The sequence below is a fragment of the Lagopus muta genome, chromosome 12, assembly GCF_023343835.1.
Source record: "Lagopus muta isolate bLagMut1 chromosome 12, bLagMut1 primary, whole genome shotgun sequence".
Lineage (NCBI taxonomy): Eukaryota > Metazoa > Chordata > Aves > Galliformes > Phasianidae > Lagopus > Lagopus muta.
Window position 1 is genome coordinate 15,870,741 of NC_064444.1, and position 14,718 is coordinate 15,885,458.

The 14,718-nt window shown below is 42.3% G+C and overlaps 1 long non-coding RNA gene across 1 annotated transcript in view; it reads right to left on the reverse strand.

Moving 5' to 3' along the window:
- Nucleotides 1-14,718, reverse strand: part of LOC125699405 (uncharacterized) — a 315,820-nt gene that overhangs the window by 289,636 nt on the left and 11,466 nt on the right. Inside the window, exon 2 of the long non-coding RNA XR_007379534.1 lies at nucleotides 8,733-8,881. This is a non-coding gene — a long non-coding RNA (uncharacterized LOC125699405). The remainder of the gene's footprint in view (nucleotides 1-8,732; nucleotides 8,882-14,718) is intronic.

Sequence of the window (14,718 nt, forward strand, 5' to 3'; positions counted from 1 at the left end):
GCCTCAAATCAGTCACTATTTTCATTCATAAACATACGAATACCCATGAGCTGCCTACTTTCCCTACCAACTTCACCACCAGGGGAAGAACGCTCCTACCAAGCATCCTCTTATCCCCAATTACATCCAAGAGTACATAGTTTAAATTAGAGTTCTAAATACCAATCTCTGCATACAGCCACCTGTGTAAGTTTTACATAAAAAAGTGTTCTTCCAATTCTGTGGAGGGTTAGACCCATGCCTGATGATGAAGAAACAGTGCAAAAGGTTGTACCCAACCAGTGGGGATTTCCTCCCAGGCCCCCTGTGTGTAGAGATTTCCACCTCACACCCTAATCCATCTCACCTCCAACATGACTGCAGTGATGATGCCAGGACTGCAGGGCCTTGTTTTAGGTGTACCTTCACCTTTCCTTCAGGACAAACTCCATGCAAACCATCTCTATCTCATTCCTGTTTCTGTAATGTTTTCCCTTCACTATAAGCACTACCTAAGTCACCAGTCATCACGACTATAAATACTCTGTATGAGAAAGAACATATTTGAGTTTACTCAAGTTGCAACATTTAGTCAAAAAATCAGTTTTAATTCTAAATCAGATCAGCACATTACAGCCTCAGTTTCTGCACCAGACTATGGCAATTATAAATACACTGCTTAGTTGTCAGAGTCATGTTGCCATTATTTACAACATGTGTTTAACAGATACATTTGGTTTTTTTTTCCTACAGAGAAATATCTGCTTACTTCATGCACATTTGTATATTTTCAAATATAACCACAAGATAGAGACAAATAATAATGAATTGACAAAAGAATGTAATAGGATTTCTTGTTGCAAGCATGGCCAAAGCTTTAGCTGCTTTTCCTGATGACCTGCATACATAATTACATGCCTGAGTAACAGATGTAGTTCTTGTGGTCCCAGCACAGAACCATAGGTGACTCTCCACTGAAAATCTGAAGTTCTCATGCTAAACTCCCTATCCTCCCCCTACCCCAAAAATCCCTATGCTTCACTCGGTCGCCTATTTAACGCTGCCTATTTTTGCTCTTGCCAAAATTTACACAAGGTAGTCATTAACTGATCAGCTGACTTTCAACACAACCGTGTAGTTTCTTCCACTCTTTAACAAGCACAGATCAACAGTATATCTGCCTTATGCCTATTTTTTAAATATATACTGAATCCTGCTACTCCCACTGATGTTCCCATGAAAAATTACTTTGGTCTGTTTAGAACCAAACATTCCCAAATACTTGCAGCCCATATGCCTCACAGACATGGAGTCTCTGTAGTTTCAGGCTCTCTTCAGGGCTCAGCCTTTTACTCCTGTCTCACTTTCACAGCAGACATTAAGTCCTGACCTTGGGCCACGAGGGCTCCCTGTGTCTTCAAGCTGGGGTTGCACACTGGAGTTTCATGGCCTTGGCAAGTACCTTCTTAAAGGAACTCATAAAAATGAGGTCTCTTCTGCCTCTTCACTCCAACTTGACCTTATTGATGATATTTTATAAGTCTCAACATTATTAGATCTCAGGCTCTCAGCCCAACCAGGAATATCGTGCCAGAGATATTGCTCAACCAAATAGTCTTACAGCATTTATTCAAGGGGAAACAAAAAACAAAACTAAAGAAAACTCAATGTTTCCATGTCATTGCCAAGCTGCCATCCTGAAATGCTGGAACCTCCTGGAACTCCAGCAAGTCATAGACCCCCTGCCTCTGAGAACATTTACTGGTGAATGTCACCTGGGAACTCATGACAAGATCCAAGCAGGGAGCTGAAGCTTAAACACAACTGTATGGGACAATAGAGCAACTTTTTGGAACGATTAGCCATTATGTGCATCCAAATTATAACATTCCACACTTAAAAGCAAACTCCTCTCCTCGCGTGAGCTCACTGATGAGCCATGAGCTGCAGGATTTGATTCCATACTTAATGTTCTATGGGCTTTACGTTCCATGGGCTTGTTACAAGGCAAGAGGCAACTTCTTTACAGTACCAGTGCTAAGCCATGTAGCTCAGCCTTCCTCTCATGGTTTATTTGCTCTCCCAGTACACACTGCCCATCGCCTCAGAAGCACTGCTGCAGCAACACGGGATGAGCCAGCCTCCATGTTCCACGTCTACCCGAGCACTAATGGCACAAATCTCATCCTCTAATTGGAGCTCTTGGAAGCGCTGAGGATGCTGACATGAATAGTGGCTTGTGGAACTGCCCCCTTAAACTTCTTCTTAATCTACTTTAACAAAGCTCCTTACTCTCCCTTGATTTAAGGGACTGTTACTCACTGCAGCTCTCAGATACATTAGCCTGTGAGCGAGGGGAGAGAAGACGGATAAATCACAAAAATGGATTGCAGTGCAGGTAATTTACATGGGCGAGGGAAGCACGCTCCTTACTGTCCTGAAGAGAATGCAATGGGAATGAGTTGTAAATCTTCAAAACATTTTTTGTGAATTAGGTTCCAACTTCAAGTGATTCTACAACTGCAAAAAAGAAAACTATTTACACATAATGGAATTAACTCTTGTAAAGACAAGATTTACTTACTCATAAATTAAAGCATCCTTTCACTTTGCATTGCATTACTTACTACTAAATAAACAGAATTTCCTGCCCAACTACTATGTAGCAGCAGGGCTTGAGAATATCACTTATTTACTATAGACAGAAGCTGTGTATATTATATAGCATACACAGCAACACAAATTCTGGCTCAGAGCTCAGTAAGTCTTTTGGTTGAGTTTTGGTAGAGAAAATTAGGGTTTTGCTGTTTTATTGAGTAAACTTCAGCCAGATCTCCTTGCCAGAGACTTGTCACTTCAGTAACTTTGGATCTTTCCTCACTTTAGAGCTAAAAGCAGAAAAACTGTCCAGATTTAGCAAAGCACACACCAAGAAAAACTAAATCATAGTTTAATTGGGTGCCTATGCTAGATACTTGGCAACACATTGACAAATCTGAGGTCTGAATCTTCAACATCCATAAACATCATGAAATCATTCTGCCAGCAGCATGAAGTGAAAAGTGGCTATAAAACGCTCCCATATCACAAAGATAATAGCTCATAGCACAGCAGGTACTAAATCCAGTATTAACTACTTATTGCACGGGGGGAACAGGCTAAAAATATCTTTTAAAGAGGAACAGCATGCTCCCAGCCCCATGCCGGCCAGCTGCAAGTCAGCTCACTTACAGTTCTAAGACAGGCAGGAATGGAATGAAGTAAGTCGGTTCCAATCATAAGGAGTAACCTCAAAAGTAGTTATGAGAAGGGAGAGGATAGGAGGTAACCTCAGGTGATCTTCAAGATAGTTTGGGAACAGAATTCCTTCCTACCCAGAAAAGAGAGAGACTGCAATGCAGGCACCTGAACTAGAGGGGAGGGCACGTTCACAGTTGGGTGCACAGAGCGAAGCTCTCTCCTTGGTTTGGACCCCAGCCCCACTCAGACTCAGCCACGTCCCTGCAGTTAGACATTGGAAATAATCCTTTCTGACCTCACTGAATCTATACCATGTGCAAACCTTTCAAGCCAGGATGCAATCTGCTTGCTGGCATGCTCATCTTATTCCTGGAGATGTGGGAGTGCGAACTAGGAGACTTGGAAAGGACAATTAAAATTCTCCATAGTCAAAAGGCCTACTTTGTTGTTTGCAATTGCTGTAATTACTGTGGAAACATCTCTGATGAAGAGCAGCCAGCCCCACACCACCTGGCTCTCCCAAAGCCCCAGGCAGTAAGGCAGAAGCTCACGGCGTGCTCTGGGCTCTCCGAAGCCCTGCTTGCTGGAGCACTTTGAGTCTGGGGACACAACTGCAGCTATGCACACCCTGCTGCTGCCCCAAGTATCCCCCCTGGGAACCTCCCAGGTCAGAAGTGTGGTCTCTAGACAGATGACTCCTGCATATGAATAATATATGTGCATCCGCTTATAGCAGGTGTTTAATCCGCGAGGGCTTTTCTGGCCAGTGGAAATTCTATTGCATTCTTTCTTCCTTGTCACCGTTATAATACTTTTAAACGTTGTTTTTCTTTCCCCCATTAAAAGGAAAACATTTCTCAGAAACAGTAGTGGGCTGTTAGGGCTATAAAACAAGTTTGCACAGTCATGTAACACGTTGAGCCGCAAGACACGACAGAGCGTGTTTTATGGGGCAATTAATACTTGCCTTGGGAGCGCTGTGAGGTATGAAGCACCATCAAACACACCCTGGTACATCCGAATGCAACTTGTAAGGCTGCATTTTGAGCCTTGGAAAATAATTATGAATTAGTTGCTGATTTATAATTTGTACTGGTTGAAGGAGCCACGCTCAACACCAACAGCAGGAAAGAGCACTACCAGCACATTGGCCTCACCTCCAACCCAGCTGCACCCCAAAGCAGCTCAGTGCAGGACATCCCTCTGCCAGGAGCTGCAGCACTGAACAACACACCAGCACCACAAAACGGAGCAGGAATGTTGTAGCAGCAGAGGCTGACTGGTGAAGCACAGGGACCACGTTCCTCCCCACGTATTACAATAGGAGAAGGAACAAATGAAGTGATAAGGCTGAGTTGCAAGCAATGCCAGGCCTGCATAAGCAGCTCAGAGCTGGATCCTCACCTGCTGTGAATCAGCACCATCCTACAAAACTCACAGTTACCTTGAAACTAATGTCCTGGGTTGTCATGCCATGACCCTTACAAGCTGGTGTTCCAAATTAATCCTCCAGAGCTGTTAAAAAATATATACTATTTTTTCTTGGATCTCCTTCAAATTCTTGGAGCTCATCTAGATTTCTGCTAGTCTTGTTTTTTGAAATCTACGATTTTGTTTTTATGTCACTTTAATACAAGTTCTTTAAAGCACTGGAAACAAGTATTAAAAGGCCTTTGATACAAGAAAACACACTGAGCTGCTTCCAGTATTTCATTAAGTGCATAGAATTTTTTCCTTTGAAAGACAATTTGATGAGTATGAATAACAACACAAAAATGTTAACATATCCACTGTAGCCATACCTACCAGTTTTAAGTTGACCAAGTCCTTCCCTATATTAGTTTTATCAGGGACCTCATGTTTGAAGTGAAGGTGAGTTGCAGGGTAGTTCTATGACACTTTTCAGTGCCTTTACTTTCTTGGCTGGTTGCAAGAATTTCCTGCAGCATGCATTACTGCAAATGCTCTTATGCCAAAAGAAGCAAACAGAGAGGTACAAAAACAAAGGACCTGCATGTAACAATGTATTGTTCTATTTCTCTCTTAGACTGGAGATTTAATACCATCCATTCCACTTTTGAAAGGAATGTTTGCGAGAAGTTGCTACTAAAATTCCTTACCTTTTTTCTTATCAAAGCAGCCTTAAAAATAGAGATTGCTGAATTTCTCCATGGCTGTGTTCACAGCTCAGTTTGTCAACTACGATGTGTGCATACATGACAGCTCCTGCTGCCTTCATTTTTTTTCTGTCGCACACTTCAGGAAGTTTCCTAAGAGCTACTTGCAACTCTGACCTATCGTGCTACATGCAAGTAGCTGTACAGCTCGTTAAAGTACAGCAAAGCAAACAAAAAGTGAAAGTTTATTTTATATTACTGTGTCAGTCCATAAAAGTGAGGTCTACTTTTCCAAAGAGAATAAGGTGAGGAGAGTTTGGGGAACCTCCAGTTCCCTCCCAAGACTGGCTATCCTTTCAGTACTTAAAATTCAGTATTGACCAGCTGTTCTTACTTATATCTAGTGAACTTGTAATGAGGTTTGAGACATTTTCATTAGAAAATGCACCAAGAGGTAATATTGCAGTAGCACAAGCAGAACTTAAAAGGTGGCAGTCTCTTGTGCTAAGTTCTCTCAACGTCCATTTGAAGATAGCATGCTAGAGATGTTTGCTTTTACTCATTTTATTTAACCACTCCCCATCTTTATCTTACTCGAGGCCTGTACACTGACCTCTACAAGTAATAGCAAGGTTACAAAGACAGCAAGAGCTCCCAAATATAGGTATTTATCTCCATTAATCTGCCAGAACTGCTCACTAATCATGGTCCCGTTAAATAGATGTCAGAGAACATCAATTTCTTTGATTTCTGAGATACAATTAAAACTTAAGAAGTAGGCATGACAATTACAGTACTTTCCATAATAATTTTGCATCCCCATTCCTTCTGCATCCTATTAAACATTTTAGCACCTATAAGGGATGACACGCTGTGTACTAAGGAGGTCAGAAACTTAAAGGAATCCATCCAAAAGTCCAAGACTACTCAAAACACTGGTGGCACTTGACATAATTTATAGTGCTAAAGAGCTGGGGAACAGGAAAAGGTTGATGTAGTAATAACATTAGCAGGAACTATACAGTCCATGCAAGGCAGTGCTAAATAAAGTGCCAATCAATAGCTCTTTTATTAGCAGGTACAATCAATGTACAGCAGGCAGGCCTGGCCAATTAAGCTTATCGACTGACCAAAGAGTAGCAGGAAGCATTCTTTCCTCGGTTTTGTTTTCCTTTCTGTAAGTGAGAAACGAGTTCCAGTTTTATCACTGGATTCCCACCAAGGCATCTCCAGGAGTTCCTGTGGAGTGGAAGCGCTGACAAAAAGCAGGCAGGAGCTATCTTGGCATCCTTTAACCTAGGGTCAGCCACCAGAGCCCACGTAGTCAGGGGTCACTTACAAAGTAACTTTTTTTTCCTAGTGACTGTATGAAGTAAAAATGTTTGAGATGAAGGGGAGAGAACCGGTAAGGGAAAAAAGCACAGCCACCTAGCAAGGCTTAACTATTAACAGTCCTGAAAGGCCCAGGGAAATGAAGCCTGTTTCCATTTCATGTATTCAGTGTATAAACTCGGTAAAAATCCAAGTGTAGAGCAACTCGAGTACATTTCTTGGAAGAAAAAAACACCAGAACTACAGTTTCAGTAAAAATTAAACTGAATTTCCATCTCACATTGTAAAGACTGCTGAAAATAACAGGGGCTTTACTATTCAGCTGTGACTAACTAGGCAGATGCAAATAGGATATTTATCCTCAGTGCCCCCCCTTCCCACTCTGATCTCCTCTTCCTCTGTTATCTCTTTCAAAAGGAAAAAGCTCGAACGCCCGATAAGCTGTGGGTTCTCAGTGTGATCAAACAAACACTGTGCAGTGGCCACAAAAAAGAAAACACGTTGTAGGAACAAACGGTAAAGATTATGTTTTACAAAGAATCGCATCCAAAATTAGCAGCCCTGATGCCAATTTCCCACTGATGGAAACTGGCTGGGATGGCTGGGGCCCGGCCTCCCAGCAGGCAGCGCACAGCATCCATCCCTTCAGCAGGGCAGGCTACATCAGTCTGCTCTTCTTGGGTTTGATCCTTCAGCTTTTTATTGGAAGTCAGTGAACACAGCCTAGTTTGCCAGGCTCATATCCCTCAAGGTCTGGCACATTCAGAGCTTCAGTTATTAACACCTCAAAAAAGCTGGGGGGAAGAAGGGCATTCTCAGCATGTTTGACCACAGGCAGATGGACCCTGCAGGATGGGTCAGTTTTCGGCTTCATATCAAGCAGCTCCCTCAGCTGTATCCAATTCAGGAAATATTCTAGCAATCTGCAAAAGCTGCCTTAAGTGTCAAACAATCCACTGCTGTGAGGGAAGTATCCCACTCATTACATTTATTCTGTTTGCTGGCATTATTTGCTCACAGATGATAATATACAGGCTTAAAGAAAGCAAATCAAGTAACTTCACATCCTATCTAAGCATCACAAGCCCAGTCTTTGTTGCAGCTCAGAACAGCTCAGACTGTATCAACCACACTGGGTGTTGTACAATCGTGCTTTTAGCGCGCAGCCTCTGTTAAAATTCACCACAGACCACATGGGCATGAGTTTCCCTTCACTAGAGAAGCCAATCTAGCAGTAACCCAGCTTTGTTCACCTACCTTCATGAGACATGAAATTCCATAACTCCTGGCACCCTGTATTATGACCATGAAACAAAAAGCTCCACAAAGCAAGAGGTGAAAACAAAGCAGATATTTCACAGAAGCACAGAATCAAATGGATTGGAAGGCACCTCTGGAGACCCCTAGCTCAACCTCACTGCTAAAGTATGTTCCCCACAGCAGGTTGCACAGGAAAGCATCCAGGCAGTTTTAGTATATCTTGAGAGAAGGAGATCTCACAGTCTCTCCGTGCACCTAACTCGTTTCCATTTGGCTTTCTTACATGGCAGCTCACAGAAGGTGATGGAAGACAGCAGTGACAACCACGAGCAGACTAAAGCAACTGAGTTTTTCAGAAGCGTTTCTCACTCAGCCCTATGGTTCAGCTTTCCATGAGCTCACAGGTCACAGGGCTTCCAAAAAAAAGTAAATCACACTATCGCTTTTGGTTGAATAAATAGCTTAAAAACAAACTGAGAAACAGTCTCAGCTATTTTATTCACAAAACACAATTTGGTTCAAGATCCCCTTATTTAATCCAGTCTGGCCATCGGGCTCAAAGAGTTCAGCTTGTCTTTCAGATAGAGATGATCTGCTCTACAAAATGCTTCTGCCAAGTGACAGTTCAGGCGTACATTCTGCTCCAAAACCAGGACAAGGTCTACAATCACTATTCAGCACATCTGAGCACAGCTTTACTTCAACATTGCCCTGTGCACATCCAAGCACTATGATAAAGATCTAGATGCAAATTTCTCTAGAAAGCCATGGGTGCAGGAACAGTCAGCCCCAAACTTCACCCACCTCTCAGAGCTGCCCAGCACTGCTTCCTTCTTGCTCAGCACATGGTCGCGTCACTGGTGGAGACATCCAGCCAAGCCACTTCATGGCTTCATTTGCCACTGCTGGCCTCTCCTGTCCTCAGAGCTGGAGATCATTCCTCACGAGAATATCTGTAACGCAGAAGATATCCATTAATTTGGTTGAACACCTAAATTAAGCTGAATTGAGATAAAATAAATCAAAAGTCTTTGCGAAGGTAAAGCCTGCAATGAGATGCATGGGAACTTCTGTCTTCCAATTTCTGAAAAAAGAAAATCACACCTTAGGGTCTTGGTGTGCTATTATTGCTTTGAGGCTCCAAGGGCGAGTTATGACTCAAACTACCAGGACAGTCACCCTGGTGCTCCCTCATAAATTTACAGGTCAGTCAGGGCTCTTCTTCATTTGTGGCAATGCTGTTTGGTTATAAACCCCATCCTAGACACTGAAGTCTGAAGAAGCTTAATCTTCTTTACTGAGTCAGTTTTGGTGGCAGGCAAGGCTTGGTAACATTGCTAAGCAAGTAGGAGTTGAAGGCATATCTCAGATTTGGGGAGAGGGCTGAAATACAGCCCAGTGCTAGAAACATCTCCAAAACTCCAATTGAAAAATCAGCTCTTTTGCCAAGAAGCAGCAAGTTCTAAGACGCAGGACTACATTTTCCCAGTCAACACATTCCCAGCTAGAATCCTTAAAGCTAAAGTAGGACATGTGCTACAAATCCCACTTGACTGCTCAACAAAATCACTTTGAAATTCCCTTTTTATGAACCCATTTTAGTAGATGGAAGAGAACCAAGAAGCCAAAGCTTCTTGAAGGCCCTCTTATGAGCACAGAGGTGGTGCCCATTGCAAAACTCCTGACACTCCCTGCACCTCTCTTCCCATTGCGCTCCTTTCTCAGTGGTGCAACAGATGGCAGCAGTTTGTTTTTTAAAGGTTTTTATTTTCTGATTTCAGTTTTTCATTTACCATTTGAATCCAACCCAACACCCTTCTCAAGCAAAGAGCAGACATTATGCTAAATCTAATTATCAAAGGCTGAAACCCAGCAATCAATCAATCATTTAGTGACACACTCATGCTTTCACTGATTTGAAAAAAAAATTTTTGTGGCTATTGAAAAAAGGAAAAACTGTCAGAGACAAAAACAGAATCACAACACAGTAGATGAAAATATCAAGACTGGAGGGAGATGAGTGAAGAATGTTCATTTGTTTTCTCTGAAACCAAACCCAGCTCCTTGACACATGAGCCCAGAAGTCACCTATGATGCCTTTTATTGTAAACAATCTTTCTGCTGAGGTTTGCATTATAATTAAGGGTGATTTGAACTGCCACAAAACTGGCATTCCTAAGTGACTTTTCTTAAGAGTCAAAGTTCTTTAGTTTTCTTGACTTCCTCCCCCCCTTTTATTTTCCTTTAATTTTTTTTTTATTTTTATTTTTTTTAACTGCCAAACAAGTGCTCCAGCAGCCGCATTCCTGGGGAACACTGACATCCAGTGGAGAGCTGGGGTCATCCCCAGAGCCACTGAACTGGACCCCAAGTCAGCAGCTCAGAGAGCAGCAGCCCAGGAGCCGCAGGTTGCACTGCAAACCAAGCTGAGCATCAGGAACAGCTTGGGTGACCTTGAGCTACAACTGTTATTTTGTCTTCAACATCCTCATTAAGGTGATCACATTTCTACCCATGTTATTTCTAGTGGTTTACTTGTGAAGCTCAGATGTGGGTTGGTATTTTTTTTTCTTTTTGGTTGAGGAAATGTTGAAAGAAAAACCGCTTGTATCCAGCACCGTGCTCACATCTGTTTCTTTCAGTGATACAGGATGATATGGTTATGTGTTTGGACAGCATTGTATTTCAAATGATAGCAGACAGTCAACGATTAACATTGTTTTCCTTGGGAGAAACAGAGCCTCTAAGGTCACTCATGTTATCACCTAGCACAGAGCCATCTGATAGCACCAGCTGGCTCCAGCCACAACAAGGATGTGCTTGCAAGTTGGCTCACTAAAAACCTACCCAAAGGCAAACATGCAGCTCGGTCTGGGAATCAGGTCCATAAAGCCCACACTGAGATGTGACCATCTCCTGCTCCCTGGTAACTGCATCGTAGATCAACTTCCAGGAGTTCTAACAAAGTGGTGCCTTGAAGTGAGGAGCAGAGGGGTACAGGAAGAGTGAATGGCTACAAGAATCACAGCGCTGGTAACGCTGCCTTCAAACCACAGTAAGCAACATCTGAAGAAAGAAAACAGTTGTACTGCAAGCTGCAAAACAAGAACTGTTTCATACAGAAACATTTGTGGTTTCTAAATTGGTTTTCACTCCACACAGCAATCCAGGACACAGCTTCAGAACATTTCATCCTTCCAATCCCCCAGCGTGGCAAATCCACAAGACTGACCTGAGAGGGACTGGGTTTTCCAAGTCCCACAGAGAGAACAGGAACCCAGGACAGTCATATCCCAGGCAATGTCCCCATGGCTGCTTTAGCAATCAGCCCCAGCTTGCTCTCTGCTTTGCTATAGATCCCACTTTCATTGGGCAGATCCATTTTTCAATTAAGATTGTTTCATAACATTTCCAAAGAAGTCTTTGATCAGAAGTTCCCAACTAGCTCCTGTCAGCTGTATTAACCTCCTGGCCAACAAGCCATCCCATGCTCCATTTCACAACATGTCATTTTAAACCAACTCTAAAAGGTTTTTGTGAAGTTCCTACAGATTTGCACCAGAATAAATGATATTGTGTTGTTATACATATTCTCTAGCTTGCAATAATGCAAAATAATCCAGTTAAAGGGACAATTAGCCTTCACATCCTACTCAGTGTGTGCACTGAATTGCATCCATCAGTACCTTACTATTGAGAGCAGCACCTCAGGGTGGTCAAACCACTATCACCTTTGCTTCAGAAGGACCTGAGCACGTATGTAAAAACAGCAGCAAGAAATGGAGAGTCTGCCTTTGGAAGGATGCACCAAGAGCAATGCTAAAGCGAGCCTGTGCTCACGTGCTTGCTGCACCTGGGACAAAAGAGCATGCCAAACAGACAACCTTTTTCTACTAAGGGTCTCTGCTTCAAAGGTGAGTATGAGATACCTGTGCACTTCACTCCTGACAAGAAGATTTATAAATCTCTCTAAAGTTCATGCTATTTTAATCTATTTTTCAGAAGTATACATACAGATTGTAGTGCTATTAAAGAAAGTGTTCCTTTTTCCCCTGTAGCAAACCACGTTAGTCCTGTCTTAAGGCAGGATATCTCCTTACTGCCTGTTTGATTTCTGTTACACAGGTTAAGTAAAGAAATAACTTTTTTTTGTTGTTAAAAAAAAAAAAAGTTCTTAATGCATCCTTCCAAAGGAAATAATAGGGAATGGCTCTTGTTTCTACAGCTAGCAAACTATGTGGTTTCTTTTATGAGCTAAATGAAAGGAACATACAGAATAATCATTATGGATTTGTATGAAATTACTAGGTATGGAATGCAGTAAATCCCCAAACAAGCTTTAACTATAGCTTGTAAGATATAATAATCAGGTAAAACTGGAGACTATCCTTTTGTAAGATGCAGTAACCTAATATTTTATCGGAAACCTTGATTTATGTTTAATAGCTCTGCTACCTACTAAAAAAGATCTTGTATTAGCAAATGGGTACAGATCCAGTCCATTAGCTTAGGACAACTGAAAAACTCAAGGGTTTTGTGAACTAATGCAATAAAATATCATTAAACACTGTAGCATGACAAGACAGACAGAAGGTTTGAGTTGAAAGTCAGGAGAAGTGTTTGAAATGAAGTAAAATGTACAATAGATATGTTTAGGTACATCTGGCTTACATTTGCAGTAGGTCGTCAGAGGACCTTAGTGTCTGTGATGTAAATGAATAACAGAGCCCTCAACAATTTAACTGTCATCAGTATAAATGCTTTAACTGGCACAGTAAAGCAAAGCTCTGGGCCCCTTTCTAAATCTCCATAAGCTCCTGGTCTGAATTATAAACTGGGGCTGCATTACCTGGAGATGAAAGCAGCCAGGTCAATTCACTTAAAACCAGAGAATTACCACGGCGAGGCTGAGATGAGCAGCACAGCAGCATGTGTGCGAATGTGCAGTTGGGTTTCCATGTAGAGCTTTGTGAGGACAAGAGGAGCATCTGACTGGCTGGGCACTGCAAATCCAGATTTGCAAAGGTAAGGAAATTTGTGTTTTCAGCAAGTCAGCGTTTCCAAACAGTAAGGCCAAAGATAAACCTCCAGAATTAAGTCTCTGCTAAGAAGAATGCTGCTTTAAGGAACTAGTAACCCCTGTGTGACGTGCTCTGAGCCCATGGCTTGCATGCAGCTCCCACCAGGCTGCAGCTATCACGCTTACAGCCAGGCCGGTGAGCCTGACTGCACAAGCTCTGCTGCTGCCTTTAGGGCCTTTAACCAAATCTTTTCCTCTCTCCTTGCTCTCATTTCTTTACTTATCTTTTGTCAGCCTCAAGATCAGCAATTCCAGGCAGCAGAGGTTATCCCGAGCGCTGTAGGTGTGTGACACAACAGATGGGTTCCAAGGCTCCTAAACCAGACAAAACCCAGATACCACAGCTACAAAGCTTGACGAGTTGGAAATACCAAACAATTCTGCTTGGTGAGGGCAACCAAGCTCAGAAAGCTGCGAAAGCAAACTGAGCACACTTACTGCGATGCGGCTCAGTTAGCGTCTCGTCACATAACCTTCTGGGCTCAAGATGAAATTGTTTCCCTTCCCCTTCAACAATCGCATAGGATGTTCTCCTTTATAGTAAATTCCAAACAAATTAATGGATTCCAACATGCATCATCAAATTTATATTTCCTCTTCCACAGAGTCCTACCCCTGTAAGTAATCCTTAAAATTCGTCATGAAGCTTTCAAAACAATTTATGCAAACAAACATCAAGCAGAGCTATTTGTATTGGCAGCACATTTCACTTAACAACCTACAACAAGGAACAGATGGTCGGAGCTCTGGAAACAGCTACAAAGAGAACAGTAGGAGCAAGTCCATCAGAAGCACTTTTTTCCCCCAATTTTGTGAAGATTACAGACTTGTTCATGTTTATTTCTTTGATTAGGCTGTTATTTTATGTACCCATGAATCCTTCCCTTGCATTTCATGGAATAAATCCCCCAGAAGCACATTCCCCAACTGTGCCTCGTTTACAGAAGTGCTGTTTTATGAACTGAGCTATCTGTTCCTCACTGATCCGGCACGTTCTGAAGTGGTGGGGAAGGAAGCAAAACAACATGCAGATGTTATGACAAATTTAAGGCAAGCATCTTAACAATTCATATTTGTCTTTACCCCTTCGCCCAGCCCTGAGTCTCTATATTAAAGCAGTCAGAAGCAAATTAGCTGCACAGCCACATCCATCATACTCAACATTTGTGCCACCGCTGGTGCTGTAAGCAACAGGATTCTGAAAGAAATCAGTGAAACGTCATGAAAGTGAAGCAAAAAGGACTCCGATTCCATTTATGATGGAATTGTAATTGTAATGTAATTGTACTTATCAAAATAAGTAAAAGGAAAAATTATTGTTGGAAGCAGAAACACTACTCAACTGTACACATCTTTTAAAAAGAAGCATGTCTGTGATGGCCATTAACGAGGCATGGCTCGTTATTACCAACAACACTAAAAAAAAAATTGCTGTCAGGTCCACTAGCATCTGTGCTAAGTTCATGGGTTTCTATCAGTATATCTACACGAAGACTCCCAACTTCAAATTAAGACTCCTTAATTTGAATAGACAGGGACAGCAGCCCCACTGCCCAGCTCAGCCCTCCATCACCCTCACTGCCACACCTCAGGCAAAATAACCCCCTGTGCTGCACAGGGACCAACGTGGGCTGTGATGGTAAAAAATGAAAACCAAGAAGTCCTTTACTCCCACAGAGACCATCATGATGTCTTGAAGCAACAAAAACC